Source organism: Peromyscus californicus, unplaced genomic scaffold (genome assembly GCF_007827085.1).
Source record: "Peromyscus californicus insignis strain IS unplaced genomic scaffold, ASM782708v3 Scaffold_8__1_contigs__length_139910024, whole genome shotgun sequence".
Lineage (NCBI taxonomy): Eukaryota > Metazoa > Chordata > Mammalia > Rodentia > Cricetidae > Peromyscus > Peromyscus californicus.
In genome coordinates, this window is record NW_026294606.1 from 25,817,897 (window position 1) to 25,838,038 (window position 20,142).

The following is a 20,142-nucleotide window of genomic DNA, read 5'->3' on the forward strand; positions in this document are numbered from 1 at the left end:
GAACACCAGCATGGGAGGATGTCATCACAGCCTAACTCAGGACATTGGAGGGATCCCAGTGCCCATTGCCCTCTGTGCTGGAGCCAAAGGCAATCCTCTAGGCCCCTTCAGACTCTCAGCTGACATTGATTAAGGTCAACTCCTACCAAAGAATTTTCATTTTATTGGGTAATTTTGAAAACTCCCTCAAAATAGTGAATATAATTTACCAGTGGACTTGTGGAGGGGTGGAGAATTTGAGGATGAGCATGTGAAAGTACTCATTATGGAATAAAGAAATAGGGGCATCCCCACCGCCGAGCTCAGCACCACAGACTTATACACCGTCTTTGCTGCACGCCTATGGCCTTAAACAACCCATGTACTGTGTCAAAGCGAAAGATCGGAACCAGACCACAAAATCATCTTGGTTGGTGACTTTTAATAATGTCTACCAAGATCAGAGGGGTCCAGAGTGGGGGACAAGTAACTTCCTGTCTATGTCCTCTAGACATGAAACAATTTGACTGAAACAAATTTTTCGTTTGCTTGTTTGTTGGAGGTTTGAGGGGTGTTTGGGGGGATTATTTATTATTATTTTGAGGGGTTTGTTGTTTTTTGCTTTGAATCAGGGTCTCATTGTGTAGTTCTGGCTGGACTGGAACTCTCTATATAGACCAGGTTGGCCTCGAACCCAGAGATCTGTATGCTCTTCCTCTCAAGTGCTAAGAGTCAGTCACAGAAGAGCTCTAGGAGCAAACAATATTAGGCTGGCCATTCATCTTGCTTTCTCTAGGGCTGAGGTCGTCCTAGGATACTGGATTTGTAGTTGAGAAATGGAGCCGGGCGGTAGTGGCGCATGCCTTTAGTCCCAGCACTCGGGAGGCAGAGGCAGGTGGATCTTTGTGAGTTCGAGGCCAGCCTGGTCTACAGAGAGAGATCCAGGAAAAGGCGCAAAGCTACACAGAGAAACCCTGTCTCAAAAAACAAAAAAAAAAAAAAAAAAAGGAGAAATGGAAAGTTCCTGAAAACTGGGACAAGTTTTGTCCAGCCCTGCAATGCTAGCCTGATGGGTAGAAAATGGAAAATGAATACCACACATGGAATTACAACTATGAGACATGAACAGAACGAGATAAAAAAAAAAGGCAGGAGAAAGCTGTAATCATTTGAACAGTTTCCAAAAGAGACACCAAGGTTGATATTAAAAGAATCAGTAGCAGTTGCTAATAATATGAGATTATTAATAATAAAGTTTCCTGGGAGAACTTACAAACACATGCTAAAACTTGATGCCCAGCCCATGGAAGCAGTACAGACAATTTCAGTAATTCTGTGTTGTTCCCCAAGGATAACGGACAGCCACTGCAAGATTTAATAAGGAGAAGAAAGTCCACATACCTTCAGATTTCACCACAGGCCCCACTGCCAAGTTGTCCATCTGCTGAGAGCACCAACTCTACTCTGCACTGGCTCCTAACCAAAATTCCTTTCAGACACCGAGGACCAAGCCACTATTTCTACCATCCACAAATTGAAATGTGCATGGAAATCAGCCAATCTTCAATAACTAGTGATGGGTACATGTAAACAATCCCCACACACTTTCACAGCTATTTGAGAATGCCCTGGAATCTAGCCACACACCCCAGACATGGGAGAATGGCTAGCCTCCTGTAGCCATGTCTACTCAGCTTTCTAGAACTCCCTATGATTCTTTTGTCCTCATCCTTTGGAGGTATGTCAATCTGATGGACACTTGAGTTCATAAGTTGTCATTTCTCAAATGGTGAGCCCAGAATGACAGTGTTTGACTAATCATAAAAGCCAACTTCTAGGTCCCACCCAGACCTGCTGAATTAGAACCTCTCCAATGGGGGCTGGGTACTCATGATTCTGATGCACATGGAGGTTGAGAAACGCTGTCCTAGGTGAAGCATGGTCCCTGAGCCCCCATCTCACACTAGGGTCTCTTGTCACCTCACAGACCATGAGAAGTAGCCAGGTGTGGTGGACAGATTTGTTAAGTCAGAGGGAGTTAGAAGTAAAAGGATGAAGCATTCAAGGTCAGCCTTGGCTATAGTAAGAATTAGATACCAATCTGGGCTACCTAGGAACCTGTCTGCGGGGGGTAAAAATAATAACAACAACAAAAAAAAAAATCCTGACCTTGAAAAGTTGTGAGTATTCCAAATCCAGACTCCTCCCTGCCTCAGGGACCCGTTCCCCTCACCTGTGGGCTAGGTTGCTCATTGGCCTCACTCCAGGTCAGATGTCTCCACCCAGTTTACCAGCCTTCTCAAGTGACCAAGATTCTGCATTTAATCTGTTAACAATAGCCCACATTCCCTCTGTCCCTTGAGCCTCTCTCCCTGCCTCCTCCATTCTAATCTCAAGTTAGTGATTGCTTCCTCCAACTTATCCTTAGATTGCAAAGATGCATCCTGGCAAGCCACATCACCGTCTCTAGTCAGGAGTTGGTCCCAGAGCATCCTCTTCTCCTTCCCTTGCTTCCTTCCTCTCTCCTTCCTTTCATCCCTTTCTTCCTTGGTCCCTTCTGTCTCCCCCTTCCTCCTCTCTTCCTTCCCTCCGTTCCCCTCCCTCCCTTCTTCCCTCCTCGTTTCCCACCCTTTTTTCTATCCCTCCCATTCTTGTTCCTTCACGCCTTTCTTCCTTCCTTTTTGCTCCTCACCTTTCCTGCCTCCTGCACCCTGTCTTAGCTGCCTGCCTACGGGACTCTCCTGAGCAGCTTCCATCCTCAGGTTCAGTCCATTCTACGAACTTCAGGAGGAACCCTGGACATAAACAGAGCTGTGTCAATGCTTATTCCCAGCCGGGGGGGGGGGGGGGGCAGCTGTCACTCAGAGCCACTGTGGAGTGTGGTAAGCCTCCAGATCAAACAGTGGGATCCTGACGCCGCTGCTTCCTCCTCCTCTTCCTCCTCCTCCTCTTCCTCCTCCTCCTCCTCCTCCTCCTCCTCCTCCTCCTCCTCCTCCTCCTCCTCTTCCTAGAGACTGTCTTTCAATATCTGTGGACAATTATCACCTCCTCCCCAGGCTTCTTGTCACCAAGTCGTAAATCAAAATCATCACTTTTCTCACGGAGTGCTGGTGTTTTGTGTGTATATGGCCCCTGTCCTGCTCCTCAGCAGCTCAGATTTTTCATTGTCTCTTCAAATGTCTAGCTTAAATCATTGCCAGGGCTGGGCATCAATGTAACTCAGCCTCAGTGCACCTCCTGGTTGTCCCTACACACATATCACTTGGGGAAGTGGGCTTTTTCCCCACTAGGGCCAATCACTGTTTGGAGATGTGCCAAATACGACCAACCACCATAGTTTTTTAAGGAACCTTGCAAAATAAACATAAATAGCGGTTTTACCCCAAATACTCAGAATTTTCAGAAGGTAGGAACCCTCTGAAGGAGCCCGAGGCTCTTGAAACTCCCTAGTCACTCTTCTGATCGACCATCTCTAATGTACCACTGACCTCGCTTTTAAAAACAAACAAAGTGACACTGAACTGCAAAAGTGCTCTCTGTCTCAAATAACCAGTTATCAACTCAGGGAGACTTTCTTTGGTATATAAGTAGAAAATGAGTTTAAACTATTTCCTCTTTGCTCCATCTCCCAGAATTAGAGAGCATTCCAAATCCTCATAGTATTTTAATGCAGAATTTCAAATATAAATACAAATAGGCAAACAGTAATTACACATTTTACTTCATCCAAATAGTATTATGGAAAAATACTCTTTTAAAAGTTTGAAAATGTTTTGGCTAGATGGGAATATACCTCAACGAAAGCAAAGAGGTTACTTTGAAATTGGTTTTTTTGTTTGTTTGTTTTTGTTTTTACAATTGATCCTTGGGACTTTCTACTGGTAATCATTTTTTAAATGTATCTGTAACATAGAGGCCCATTTCCTTTCTCTTTCCTTATCCCAAACAACCATAAATCCTGAAGCTGACATAAAAGGAGAATCCTAGAAGGTGGAAAGATGAGAGTTCTGTGATTTGGGGCCCCAGAATGAAGACATCAAGAGCGACAGGGTGTCTTAAGCTCTACTCAATGTGACCAGGCACCCGTGGGCCTCCGACTACATCAGAACAGCAGAAGACAGCCCAGATGGCCCCTGGTCCTCCACCAGAATGAGTAGGAGTCAGTCAAAAGGAGAAAACAACCACCCTTTGCCTTACAGAGAGGTGAGAGCATGCATCCCAGAGACCTGCCAACACTCAGCCGCCTGAAAGATGGCTTCCTACCCTGCAGGCTTCAGTCTCCTTAGCCCCAGCACCACCGGCAACAAATGGCCACAAACTGCTGCCAGACCCCAATAGAAAACCCCAAAGAAGGTGAACAGGGGAGGCCCACCTGGGAAGCCCCTCTGCCAGCCCCAGAAGACCTAAGCGACAGGCTTAGTGTATGACCAACCAGACAACAGAAACAGAAAAGGCTCTACAAATCAAATGCCCATCAGAAACACAGCCCGCCTAGGCAAAGTCTGAGAACTTACCTTTTAGAGTGAGTCTGGCACTACACGAGACAGAAATAAGAACCAGAGCCCTTAACACCATTCTGGAAATACCTAAGCTATTAGAGAAACTGCCTGTTATGTAGAGAAAATCACAACATGAATGAGAAAAGACAGCCAGCTCGCAACAGCCCTCCACAAACACAGGGCTGGGGTCATCTGGAAGGATTTTAGACCAGCTGTCATAAAACCACTTCAGCAACCGATTACAAATTCTCTGAGAGAGGAGAGAGAGAGAGAGAGAGAGAGAGAGAGAGAGAGAGAGAGAGAGAGAGTTACAAACCTGCATCATAGTTGCCAAGGAATCCAAGAACAGAATACCTGGTTTGGTAATATTAGCTCTCAGTTTTCGACAAAGGTGTCAGATGAACGAAAGTCAAATCTTGAAACGTTTGTCCAGAAGTTCCAGATTCCAGAAGTGCTACCTTCTGAGTGGCACAAGGGAAGGGAAATCTTGAGTGATGGGTAATGGATTACTTTCTAGAAGAAAAGAGAAAACCAACAGACTGAACGTCCGTCTATAGGTTTTCAAACATTTTACCTTGGACAGTGGTCCCTGTAGTGTGAGATGCCTGAACAGCAGCAGGCCAGCGCATTGGTTTGGTCTGAAATGTCCACCACAGGCTATTGGGTTTGAAAACATGGCACCCAATTGGTTAAGGTTGTATGAACTTGGTAGCAAAGGTGGATAGCTGGTGGTAGGCCCTGAAGTCATGTCTGCAGCTAGTGGTATCTTGGTCCAGTTACAAGGTAAAAGGCAACATCCCAAAACTCCAACTGCCACAGCGGGAGCAGCTCCTGCCAATCCCTCTTCCCCGCCATGGCAGACTGCATTCTCTGAAACCAGGAGCCAGGATGAAGCCTTCTTCTCTTAAGTTGCTGGTATTGGCTCACTAGGATGAGAAAAGTGAATGACAGTAACTGATCCTGACGTTGTGTGTCAGCCCTGCACCTTGTGCTCAGATGGTCAGCAAGTTTCCCAAGGGATACCAAAGTCTGCAGCTTGATTCATGAGAATCAAGCTTGAAAACCAGTCACTCTGGGGTGTACCCTGTGAGGCCTAAGAGCAAGATAACTCAGTGACCCTCCCCAGGGACATCACAACAATGTGTGAAACACCTCCAAAAGCTAGAAAAAAAACCACAAAGAAATGATTAATATTTGGGATGATGGAAATACTGAATCTGATTCAAGCATGCGTAACATATGCAATGTATCCAAACATCCCATTACTCCATTAATACATATAATTGTATGCATTTATGTACCAGTTAAAAACAAGTTTTAAAAAACCTGGATGAGTGAAAAACCACTCCAAGACATTATTGAGGTGTCATTAAAACATGAACTATATGAGCCCAAAAGAAAAACACAGTAACCTCAAAAATAATGCAGTATGTTTTTTCTCTTGCTCTCTTAAAATTACCCTCATTTGTTTCCTAGTCTACCAATGAGATACATCAGGTTTGGGGACTGGGCTTCAGTCTTGCCCTAAACAACTGACTAGCCTTTTAGAAGATGTCTGCTATGAATTCATCTCTATAGCTCCCCAAACCACAAACACAGAGAACTGTCAACAAAGCAATCCACTAGCATTTCCATACACTGATTTTAGTAGTAATGGGAAAGGATGCTGCCAAACCACTTTATAGACTCAAAATCCAGCCTGTCCACCCTTTCCCCAATCCCATTTATCCTTTTACAAATTATTCTTTTCTTTTAAGGAAAAAAAAGAGAGGGCTCTTATTGATAATCAGTTTTCCGTGAAGGTGCATTGTCAGAGAGCAGGATGCTCCTAAGTAGCGCGTGTTTCCAATCTGATCGGGCTTGTTTTGTCTGGCAAATGAATTATGTAAACCTTATCCACCAGAAACTGTTTCAAGTCAATTAATTGTTGTAATTACTTAAGATTTCTTTTTAATGAATATGGCTCTCCAGGGATTCGGTGATATCCTGTCATCTGTAGGGCCTGATAAATGAAATGTGATTTGTGGCTCGCTGCAAACTGAACCCTCATACATGGGCAATGTCTGCATCCTGCGTGCTCGTTAAATGGAAGTGATGCCCTTGACGGAAGCAGGGACATTCATTATGGATAGTTCCCGGTTAGCTTGAAAGTGAAGGGACAAATGGGCTGCACTCACCCTTCCCGCTCTCCTTCTCTCTTCGGTCCCTCTGGAAAGGAATTAACCAAGCCCATGACCTCAGCGAAGCCACACATCATGTCACTATCAGTCTCATCGTTCCCTCTCCCATCTCCATTAGATTCAATAAATTGAGGTCTCAGGCAGCTATTTGGGATGGTACTGGAAGCTAATACAAGAAAATGAAGGATTAGCTTTCCAATCTTTCTCCTCTTGCTCTCCCTCTCCTTCTCCCCCACTCCCACCCCATCCCCACCCCTCTTACCATTTTAAGAAATCATCTCTCTAAGAATTGACAAAATCAGATCTCTTGTCTCTTTCATAGATGTCCCATTTCCAAGTGGTTAATAAACCACATTGTACCTGTACGTAAAGAAATCTAAAACAGCACGAGTGTTCTGTAAAAACAGCATTCTAATCTTCTGAAATATAAGCAGATCTACTCTAGCAGGCCAAACTCTGTATGAAGAGCCCTTCTTAACAAATCACTCATCTTCTGTGATATTATTTTTGCCCAGCAAACCAGACAGTCCATGTCAACAAAATGGTGTGTTTTTTCTGGGACAATTCCACATCATAAACAGTGTAATCATGAAAAATTTTCTAGTCAAACTTTTCAGAGAACTAATATAAATATTAACAGATCCACAAAAGTATAATAGAATTGGAATCTTCATTATCGACACAAATAACTGACTCACAACTGAAGTGACTTCTATGGCAATTACTGCAAATAAAATGCATTTGACCTTTGAACTCTATTGTTTTGATGATTTTTTTACTAGATCATGAGAAACTGGTTGTGATGTAAACCTATGAGACATGTCAACTAGAATTATTCTGAGAAATAGCCCATTGTGACTAAAGCAGTGTTTGTTGAATGAAAGCAAATTAAAATTCCACCTCCTTTATTCATTTCTCTGCAAATTCAATACCTCTGAACTCAGTTTGTTGCATCATAGACAAGAAAACACTGATTTTTAAAACTGTAAGACTTTTCATACTTCATGATGTAATTTTCACCATCCTAATGTCTTAAGTCTAGAAAATTTTAAGAATATCAAAAGTTTTGAAATTCAGAAATATATTAAAGTACTCATTCAGCAGATAAATATTTTTTGGTGGATGATAAATATCTAAGCATTTGAGGGTGACAGAAATGGCACAGTGATCAAGCGCATTCACTGATCTTCCAGCAGACGTGAGTTCAGTTCCCAGCACCCATGTCAGGCAGCACACAACTATCTTTAACTGCAGCTCTAGGAGATTCGTCGACACTTCAGGCCTCCAAGGGCACCTGTACTCATGGCCACATAACCACATGCAAACACATACTTAAAAATAAATCTTCAAAAAAGAGAGAGAAAGAGGCACTTGGCTGGACCTTTTAGTCACATGGTCGGCCATCACGTTGTTAGACCATTTGATGACCATTTACCACATGCTAAGCATTGTCCTCCTCGGTGCTTCACAAACAAACCACAGTCCTAGCCTCACAAACTCAGAGCATTCCCTTCCTTTGAACTGATGGAGCTCCCAGATGTCTGGATCTGATCTCTGCTAATCCACGTATACCAGGTTTATCATTTATCACCTGTGCTGTTACTTCCTACATGTACTAGGAAGGAGTCCCTAGCTCAACATGCTAAAGAACCACTGGATTCTGGTCCTGATGCCAACACATTGTTGCTATGCAGCATCTTGCAGGTTATAGAAATGGTTTAACTCCTCTTCCCTCATCTGCAAAATCAAATAGAAGTTTTGATGATGGTGACACTGGTAGTGGTGGTGGTACCTTCCCCTTGGAATTAGTGTAAAATAAAAAACAAAACAAAGCAAAAAAATAACTCCCTTAATGTCCTTAAGCACTTTGTACTTGGAAACAATAAGCACCAGTGAGTTGTTACTGCTGGGTTATCATCATTGTCATCATCACAGCCATTTAGTTAATGTTAGGGTTTTCATTCCTGTGAAGAGACACCATGACCACGATAATTCTTATAAAGAAAATATTTAATTAGGATGGTTTGCTTACAATTTCAGAAGTTTAGCCCAACCATTATCATAGTGGTGGGGAGCACGATGGCGTGCAGGCAGATGTGGTGCTGGAGCTGAGAGTACTACATCTTGCAGGCAACAGGAAGTCAACTGACTGTCACACTGAGGGAAGCTTGAGCAAAAGAGATCTCAAACCCTGCCCCCACAGTGACATACTTCCTCCAACAAGGCCACACCTCCTAATAATGCCACTCCCTTTGGGGGCCATTTTCTTCCAAACCACCACAGTTCAACATCATTGTTTGAATTTTCTGATGACAAAATGGCACAGAAAATTAAAGACTATCCCCAAGGGTAAGTGGTTGGAAATATAACTAAAATTCAGAACATATCTCTTTACCCAAAATAAAAGCAAGGATTTCTGTTTCCCCAAATCTTGTCACCTAAAAAGTATTCAAAAGCACAATGGGATTCCCTATTCCAACTACATTCTCTCTCATGAAAATCCCTTGTGACTGACTGCACATACCACTAATATATGGGATATCAAGTTCCCTGTCTTCTTATTTCTCTGCAAATATGTCTTTTATATATTTTTAACAATTTATTTAGTTTATGCGGATCAGTGTTTTACCTGCATCTATGTATGTATACCTGTGCCAAGTGCCTGTGAAGGTCAGAAGAGCATCAGAGCCCCTGGGACTAGACTTAAAGGTGGCTGTGACCTCGTTGTGGATGCTGGGAATGACATGCAGGCCCTCAGCAAGAGCAGCCAATGTTCTCAACTGCTGAGCTGTCTCTCTGCTCTCTCAAAGGTTTCTTTTCTGGGAAGTCTAATCTGTGTCTGTCTCTCTGTCTCTTTATCTCTGTCTCTCTCTTTCTCTCTCATTTTTAGACACATTTAAAACTGTCTTGTCAAACTCATAGAGTATTCTTGTTGTAATTTTCACTCAAATTCTATGAAGTATAATATATAATGTAAGAAAATTATACTTACGTATTTCATACTCAGTTTCTCCATCGAAAAAGCTTGCCTTTCTTCTAATTTATCAACTTTTAGATTTTTTTAACATTTTTTATTCCATTTAGGTAGATACTGGACATTTCTGGTTAAATTTTTTTCCAGAATTTTTTAGATCCATTAGTTAAAAGATACCTTTCCACTAAATTTTCTAACCAGCAATTGCTAAGGAAGTTTGATTTGCTCTTTTCTAATGCTTATTTTAACCAATAATACAAATATGCAGTTGTCCATCCAAATATGTCCTTTCCCTTTTCTGGTACACAAGATGCTCAGACTTCCCAACCGACCTTGCCGCTGTCCACAGCCAAGGGACTCTGATGGGATATGTGTAGAACTCAGCCACCTGCAGAACAGTCTGTGCTTCTGTCCTGGAACAGAGACTTCAGATGCATTCTCTTTAACCACAGAGTAACATTCCAGAGCTACAGTTAGCAAATTACAGCTGTGAGCCAAATCTGGCCTGTGACTTGGTTTCGTATGATCCATGAGCTAAGAATGACTTTACATTTTTTAAATTGTTATAAAACAAAATGAATGAATGAATGGGTGAAGAAGGGAGGGGAAAGAGGGAGACATATGCAAATGCACAAGGTAGACTATTTACTGTCTGGCCCATTACAGAACATGTTAACTCAGCTATGTTCTGAAGCACAGGGAGATGGAGGACAGAAGAAACCTGGAGCTGAGTCACCACCCGGAGCAGAGTGTTCTAGAATTCCTCACCACTGATCCCTGAATTACCTTATAGAATAAAATGAATTCCTTCTGATTCAAACTGTTATATCCAGGGTCTCATCAATGATAATCATCCAAACAATGAACTTTAGTTTTTCATTTACTCTCTTGCAATTTCTGTGTTGAAATCTGTGTTATAAGCAGGCAATAGTAACTTTTTCTGCCTCTCAGAAATAAACGTCTCGCCTCTCCCAGGCTTCTTCAGTCTTATGTACTATCTGGACCTTTGAGAACATTGTACATTAGCAGTAAACATCTTCCAGTTTTTTGTTCTAATGGCGACTTCTTTTTTATCTCAGTGAACTTTGGATTGTAGATTGTTTCATTTTTCAAGTTTTAACATCAGTGATTTCATTTTTATGAAAGAAATTGAAAAATCTATTCACATTTAGAAATCATAAGACATAGAAAAGAATAGTGGTTTGAAGCTCTGGGAGATATTTGCTGAAGTCACCTAGGATTTGAGGAGTGTAGGTTCTTTATTTATTTATTCATTCATTCATTCATTCTTCATCCATTCATTGTGGAGTTACCTGAAAAGGGAGTCTCAGTTAAGGGATTGCCCAGATCCTACTGGTCTGTGAACATGTCTGTGCAGAACTGTCTTGATTGTTAGTTGACTTAGAAGGCCAAGCCTACTATGGGCTGCACCATTCCCTAGGCAGGCAGTTCTGGGTCATGTAAGAAAGCCATATCATACAAATAATTTTGTAAAATTTGTTTTTATTTCTTCCATGATTATGGAAGTATCTATTTCTTGTATCTATTTCTTGAGTTAGGTGTGGTAATTCATGTTTTCCTTTTTCATTTTATTTTAGTGTTTAGATTGCTAGTATAAATTCATGTAATTCTATTTAAAGTATTCGACTTTCACAATATTTGATGAAATAAACATTTTCTTAAACTATTTCTTTATCTTCTTTTGTTTTAATTTTTCCTGTTATCCAAATCTTCTGGAATTTCTAATTTTTCAAATTCTTATTTTTGGTTAAAATATATTTACATCATTTCACCCCTTCTCTTCCCTACAATGCCTCCTGTAGGCCCTCTATAATTTATGGAGATTTTTTTCTGCACACACACACACACACACACACACACACATACACACACACACACACACACACATTTGGTGTTACTTACATGTATACGTTTTTAGGGCTGACCACTTGGTATTGGAATGCCAGTTAGGAGGCTCACCCTGGGGAAGACTAAATCCCCCTCTGTCAGCTACCCTTAATTGCTCCTTGCTCTTTATCTAAGAGCCCCATCAGATTCCCCCCATACATTTTGAGATGTCAACTGGTATTGGAATTGTTCTAAGAGCATGCTTTTGAATTTATTAATACTATTTCATTTGTTTTCTAGACAATTTATTTTGTATATGTGTTCATCCAAATTTCTTTCTCATTTTTATTGGGTTTGATTACTAGGTTGTTGTTGTTTGCTTGCTTGAGTGTCATATAGCTCGGGCTGGCCTCTAACTCAGTAGACAGCTGAAGGTGACCCTGGAGTCTCTGCTCTCCTGTCTCCACTTTCCAGGTGCTAGAATTAGAGATGTGCCACCACACCGGTTCTACTTGGCTCTCTTACTGAGCATCTTAAGTCTTGATTTTTATACTTTTGTGTGATCAAAATTCTTAAGCTACTGATTTGTTTCTGGGCACTATTAGTCACATTACCTATAGGTTTTGAAATACAGTGGTAGTCTTCTTTATTTTAGAATAATATGTTTTATAGTTTAGGTTTACCTGAAGCAAATCGTAGACAAGTGCCTGAGATGTGCATTAAGTGAGGACTGTGGCTTGTGATGCTGAAAAAGAGCAAAGCCAGGAGGAGACAAGTTAAGAAGTGAGTTGGTGCTATGGGGAACCAGAGATGAACCAGTAAGAAAATGTTTAAGATGCCTTTGGACTATCTTACTGAAGAAAGAGAAGCAGCCCATAGAGCCATGAACACTCCCCACAGTGTCAAAGCCTTAGTCATCTGGGCAGTCATGCCTGTGAGTTAAGGGAACTGGGATAATCTTGAAAGCAGAGAGGTCTAGAGAGGTGATAGTAATGACAGCCTGTGGCCATTTGAAGATGCCATTCAGTCCATCTCAGCAACAAGTGAACGTGAACCAGTGCTGAGCCTCCAATGATGAGAGCTGCTGTCTGCTGTAAAGTGCAATCAAGGCTCTGCCTCCCTTGGGTAACTGAGGTTTCCTGAGCACTTTGCTGTAACACGAATTGCTAAACAGTCTTATTAATAATTTAAAAAAAAAAGCAGAGCTAGATATTGGGGTAAAAGCTGAAAGATCAGAGAGGCAGAGCAGCAAGCCACTAGTTCTTACCCCTATGAAATCCCCTGCCAAAAGAGTGAGTTCCTGTTTCCTCACACCTTATATACCTTTCTCTGCCCTGCCATCTTCCTGGGATTAAAGGCGTGTGTGCTTCCCAAGCAAAGGCATGAGATCTCAAGTGTTGGGATTAAAGGTGTGTGCCACCACTGCCTGGCTCTGTTTTCTCTCCAATAATAGATTAATCTCATGTAGCCCAGTGTAGCCTTGAACTCAGAGATCCAGACAGATCTTGGTCTCCCGAGTGATAGGATTAAAGGAGTGTGAAACCACTGCCTGACCTCTATGTCTAATTTAGTGACTGGCTCTGTCCTCTGATCCCCAGGCAAGCTTTATTGGGGTACCCAATATATCACCACACTTTGCTGGGGCTTAACTTTTAAAATGCCTTTAGATCTTAAAGGAATATTAATTACACGTTAAAATATTCACTCTGAGTTGTTATGTGTATGTTTTATCTTCAGGAGATTCTGTATTTCAGGACAATAAAAAAATTAACATAGCAGCTGTACAAATTTTTCTGTCCACTTAATTTCTGTGTCTTCTGGTGTGTTATTGTTCAAGGCATTTAGAATTTTTATACTCATTCGAATTTTTTTAATTTTGATATAATTTTAGCACACAGAACAAAATGAAAGGAGGGATGGAGACCTCCTGTGTAAACTTCATTCAGAGTCAAGGTTTTGTTTCAAGACTCTGTTCCTTTGGTCTGTTTGTCTGTCCTGTGGGTCACATCTTGTCTTGATGAATGGAGCTTTGTGGTAACCTTTAGTCTTTCATTTTGTTACTCTTTGAAAGGCTATCTTTGCCTTTATTTCATCTCATTTTCATATGTGTTTTTCTTTTCTGTTATTTTAGTTAGTTGGCTGGTCTTAGAAACCCAGATTCTCATATAGCCCAGACTGGACTCAAATTTATTTTGTACCCAAAGTTGACCTTGAACTCCTGATCCTCCTGCCTCCGAGTCCCAAGTGCTTCGATTACAGGTGGGTACCAGCATGCCCAGTGACTTTCACATCATTTTAACATAAAGATTGGAAGTTGTAAATTTCCCATAAAATTTTGTTAGTTGTCAATAAATTTTCAATTTCTTATTTGGCTTTTGTAGTACTTAGAAGTGTGTTGACTCATTTCCAACTATTAGGTTTTTAGTTGTTTTTTTTTTTTCTGAGACAGGATTTCTCTGTGTCTTGAAACTTGCTCTATAGACCAGGCTGGCCTTGGATTCACAGAGATCCACCTGCCTCTGCCTCCTGAGTGCTGGAACTAAAGGCATGTGAGGCATGTGTCACCACTGCCCTGCTAGACCTTTTTATTTAGAAGAGAATTCATCATAATCAGAGGACACACTAGAAAGTTTGTAATATCAATCCTTTTAAGATTCTCGACATTTACAGAACACAATTACTTTACCTTCACATTGTATTACAATCATACCATGTTTACTGAGAATAGTATTTATCTTGAGTTGTTGAGTACAGTAGTCTACAAGCGTAATCTAGTTCAAGAGGGCCAGTAAGGGTTCCCCACGGCTTATTAATATTTTTGCCTGCTTATTATATAAATTGCATGCTAAGAGAGGCCTGCATCAGTGTTGAGCTCTCCTGGAAATGAGAGGTTCTTTTCATCATTATAAAATGGATTTATCCCTCATACCACTGTTTTTCTTAAAGTCTATTGTATCTGATGTCAATTCCATTCTTTTCCTATGCTTACTGTTTGCGTGGTATTTCCTTTTGTTCTGTCTGAAAGCGTCTGCTCGTCACTCCCTTGTGATGGTGTGTTTAGCCCACCAATGTTTAGTAAATATGCCTCTGATATGCTCTCAATTGGTCCAGTTTTACTCTTCTGTTCATTACCTGTTCTCTTTTGATTTTAGTTCCCCAATCTTCTTTCCTTGCCTTATTTTAGATTGTCAAATATCTTTTTAAGTTTTATGATTTGTCAGCTTTTTAGCTTTACTGCTCTGCATAGTTTAAGTGTGTTGAATACTAATTACCATATACACCTTAATTTTTGTTATTTTACAATTCTTGCTATACTGCTTCCTATCTTCTGTACTATAGTTTACACGTGCATTGCATCTATTTACTATATATTTTACCCAGATGAATATTATGTAATTACTGCAAGCAGACCTATGCAGTTTAAAAGAAAGTTTTAAAAATTATTTCATATTTACCTGTGCATTTGCTGTCTCTAATGCCTTTCATTCCTTCCCCAAAATAGAAGTTCGCATCTGGTCTGACTTACTTTCCATAAGAAGATCTTCATTAGTGTCTCTAGTGAATTGTTGCTGTTGACAAATTCTCTTGATTGTTTTTAGTTTGAAAATGTTTTTCTTTGCCCTTATTTATATGGAACAAATTTAATAAATATAGAATTTGAGGTTGACAGTTGTTCCTTCTTTCAAAACTTTAAAGAAGTTACTTCATTCCCTTCTGGTCTCCCATGTTTCTTATGAGAAATCAGTGACTATCCCAAATTTTTTTTTCCTTTGCCTACTAAGTGTCTTTCCCTAGCTATTTTATAGATTTCCTTGTTACATCATGTCTACTTCAAATAGCTTTTCCTCTCATTGTTCTCTTTTCTTTATGAGACTCAAATTACAACTACATTCCAGGCATTGGTGTCCACCATGGTTTCATATGGTTTTATGAAAGTTTCTCCTGAAATTGTTATGTCTTTGTCCTGCGCTGTTTCATCACTGATGCCTCTATCAAATCTAGTATGCTGCCAAAACATGCAGTAAATTTTTAATTTTTAGGTATTGTATCTTTACTGACACAATTCCTTTGGGCTTTTTTTTTAATAGTTCATGATTCTCTGATGAGATTTCCTTTATATCTATTCATTTGAAGTGTATTTTCCTCTGTGTGAGCAATAATTACAGTAGCTGTATTGAAAACCTTGTTTGATGAATATCTTGGTCATTCTGAGGCCATTTCCTATTGACTTCTTGCTTGCTTGAGTGTGAATCACATTTTCCCACTTCTCCATGTGTCTGGCAGTTTCAGACTGTATCCTGAAGAGCAGAAATGCTATACTGTCCAAGTCCATAAACTGTTTATTTCCCTAAAATACAGTTGTTAAGCAGGTAACTAACTGGCTAAAGTCTCCAAGCTGTGGCTGGTTTGCTTGAAGCCCCTCCCCCCTCCAAATGAGCTCTTCAGGGCTATTCAGGATGGTCCCTTGTATAAGTTTTGAGTTTCTTCTCTTCTTTAGCTCTGTCTTTCCTGGGACTTTCCATCTCAATTTCCAGCTGCCAAAGAATGGTTTCTGAACCCAAGAAGATGATGAATTCCTAAGTTTTAGCAGGTTCATATGTATAATGACCAGGGTTTTCTCCTAAGCTAAAACGCAACAGTGAGCATTTCACAGACTTAAGAATGTAAGTAATATCAAAATACATAATCCAAGGAAAGCTTCATCACATTACATAAATATTATCCAAAGCAACAAAATAGGCCTCAATACAATATATTCTGCCTTTAAATGATGTAGCTCTTATCTAAAATAAAACATAATTTCTGTGATTGTCAAACTCTTTTAACTTTGAATCATATGTAGAAATAAAAGAATTTCAACACTTTTTGCTTGAAACAAAACATAAATGATAGTGAGAGGTGACAGATATAGATAGATAGATAGATAGATAGATAGATAGATAGATAGATAGATAGATACACATAGAGAGACAGAGACAGAGAAACAAATTAGATGGTAAAGACACCGAGATAGCATATGATAGGGAGAGAGATGATAAATGAACACTTACATGTGCATATTTAGCCAAGGAAATATTTGACCTGATCATGTTCATGCATGTACAGTATCTGTACAGGCCACTGAGTAGGATACTGACTCAATGTACAGCTTTGAAACTGGTTAATAAGAAAGCTCTGTGTCCATAAGAAAGTACTGTCACATCTAAAAATTACCCTTTACATCGCCACTAAGACAGGCACTAAATTTGCATTTCTCTGATCAGTCTCTGGACCAGGACTTGTTGGCATCCCACCGTGTCTCCAACCCAGCTCTCCTAAGTGTTCCAAATGCCCAGTGTGAACGTCCCGCCTCGCCTGCCCTCCTCCCTCCACGGGCTTTAACCCACGGGCTCATATACTACAACTACTTCCTTCCAAATATGTCTAATGCCTCCTCTCTCAAAACCTCTTTCTGCAGTCCCTTTCTTCTTCAAAGGGTATATATAAAGTAATGAAGACAACCTCCATGCTCGGTCTCTCCCTCAGATACTGTTAAGCCCTTCGCATTTGGACACTCTGCCCCTTCGGAGTGAGAGACTCATCCTCTCACTTTTTTATTCTGTTTTTGCTTGGATGTTACTCTTCACACACACTAAAATCTCACAAATTAACCAGTCGGCTAGACCATTCTGACAAAAATCTTAGAAGCACTACACAGCAGAGAGAATGTATGGAAATGAGATTCCCCCTTTTAGCCAGTCGTTTCGAGTAAGAATCCTCCCTGTCAATCTGCTGTGAGGCTGCATGGCCACATCTATTAAACTTTGTAGACAGCCATGCTTCATCAGCATGACTGCTGTAAAAGAGGTCACTATTCCCCACCTTCGGATCTGTCGGCGATGCTTTACGAAGTCGCGGCATCACTCACTCAAGCTGTTCCTGCAGAATAAAAGGAATCAGAATGGGGAGGAAAATAAAAACCATTTCCCAAAAGTGCAGAGGCCTGCGAAAACGTGCTGGCACTAATCATCAGGAGTGTAAACTTTTTATTTCTCAGTTAATAAGCACCACCTGTGTTTATAAAAATCTCTGATGACTTCTGGTTTTTGTGCCTCATGTAGAATATCAAATAATCTCAGAAAGGATTCTACTGGGTACATGTGGATTATTAATGCTCTCTAAAAAGACCTCATACGACTGATGGCACCTTCATTATCCTCAGTCTAGTTCCCACTCTACATTTTCTTCTTTAATTTTTTTATTGAAATGATATAATATAAAAAATCATCGAGTGCCTATAAATCAATTGTCTGTGACATGTTTTGGGGAAAAGGAAAACATCAAGATTGCCAATAACAGTCACTCAGTCTCATAAAACTTGTAATCAACTTCCAAGCCAAGGCGTAAAGTGTAATATATTGCTGCAAACCTATAACAATAATAAACTATTTGAATGGCACCTTCACACTTGCAGTCGTTAATATCAAATACACATGGAAAAATTTTGACAGTCATTCATTTTAATGGGCATCTGTTTGTTTTCAGGTGGTGTCATCTGGTATTATGGGATAGAGCCTTCTTATTGCAAGGGTACAGGGACAAAGAAAGAGAGGTGGGGAGAGAGAAGAGAGCAGGAGACGGACAGAAGTGAGAGGGGACAGGCAGAGACAGAGTAAGCTTTGGAAACTACAATGAGGAGACAATCAATGGAAAATTCTAAACGCAGTTTATTTATTTTGATCAGCTCAAATGAGGATTACACCAAGTCTTAAGAGGCAAATCCTTAATCTGGTTGTTGTTATAAAAATCACCTCAAAGCAGTGGTTTAAACATTAATAAAAATTTGTGCCTGGGTCTGGAAAATATCACTCATGTTTAGGGTTGTGCTGGGAAGATATCTCTCTCTGTGTCTCTGTGTCTCTGTGCCTCTGTCTCCTCTCTCTCTCTCTCTCTCTCTCTCTCTCTCTCTCTCTCTCTCTCTCTCTCTCTCCCCACCCCCAGTTATCCTGCCAGACAGCAGGTGGGGACTGAATTACCTCTAATGACCTCACCTCACAAATCACACTTCCCCTGTGGTCCTCAGTCCTCCCAGCCGCACACTGTGAGAGGGCAAACAGACTCCACCTCCTGCTGATCCTGCTAAGGCTGATTCTCACAGAGCTCAGACAAGCATGTGGGAGATATTCTTACAAAATCCAGCATGAAAGCCAGGCAGTGGTGGTGCATGCCTTTAATCCCAGCACTCGGGAGGCAGAGCCAGGTGGATCTCTGTGAGTTCCAGGCCAGCCTGGTCTACAGAGTGAGATCCAGGACAGGCACCAAAACTACACAGAGAAACCCTGTCTCAAAAACCCAAAACCAAACAAACAAACAAACAAAATCCAGCATGAGACTTCTAGGACACACACATATTCTAATACTCACTGTAAATAGAATTCTTGATTGATAGTGCAGTAAAACACCGTGAGGCTGATCATGTGGTGTTTCTTAAAGCTTCATCTATAATCCTGACATCAGCTCAGTGATGGCAGAGTCAGACAAACAAAATGGCGTTAATTATCAGGAGATTTCTTACTACGTTTAGGGGAAGAAGAGAGAAGAAGAGGTCTCAGGAGCTTTGATCTTCAAAACACAGTTTGTGAACCCACATCACCCACCCTGGGCTCTGGTCAAAGGCATACACTCAGGCTGCAGAGACCTGCTGATCCCTACGACCACCATCCACCAGTGACTCATGATCATGAGCTCCTGTCAGGTTGTCTCACAGAACACTGTAGCATGGTCTGCAAACCACCTGTACGACCTCACTTCATACTTTCATCCACTGAGCCGATTTTACCATGAGAACTTCCTAGAACTGCTCTGAATTGGGGCTCGCGGGGATCACTATAATTTAATGTTAAGGAATTATACCTTCACCTACACCAAGCCAACTGTCTCAGACTTTCTCAAGGGAGTCTGGGGTACTGTGTGGTTCTCTTCCTCAGATCTCAGGCCTAAGGAGGTAAAAAAGAAAACTCCTGCCCCCAACCATCAACCTCTCCCTCCTATCCACCTTCTCTGTATTCCTGAAATCTACTGGGCCTTGGGAGCATGAGCATTTCTCTTAACTCACTTTCCTGTCTGTCTGGAATTTCCCCCTGCATCCTACCTAATCTAAAACATACTGTTTCATTCTTCACCAATATCCCAGCACCCACAGGATGCTGGGTGTGAGGGACCAATCAGTTAAAGCCTGAAGGATAGGAGCTGAGAGATGGTTCAGTTTGGGAAAATGCTGTGTTCCATCTCCCAGAATCCATATCAAAAGGCTAGGTGTAGGCTTGTGTTTATTATAGTCCCAGCTCTGGGGAGTCAAAGATTGGCGAGTCACACAGACTTGCTGGCCAACCAGTCTATCCAGATCAATGAGCTCCAGGTTTAGTGGAAGACCATGTCTCAAGAGAGAAAGAAAGAAAGAAAGAAAGAAAGAAAGAAAGAAAGAAAGAAAGAAAGAAAGAAAGAAAGAAAGAAAGAAAGAAAGAAAGAGAGAGGGAGAGAGAAGGAGGGAGGGAGGGAGGAAGGAAGGAAGGAAGGAAGGAAGGAAGGAAGGAAGGAAGGAAGGAAGGGGAGGGAGGAAGGAAGGAAGGGGACGGAGGAAGGAAGGAAGGAGAGAGAGAGAGAGAGAGAGAGAGAGAGAGAG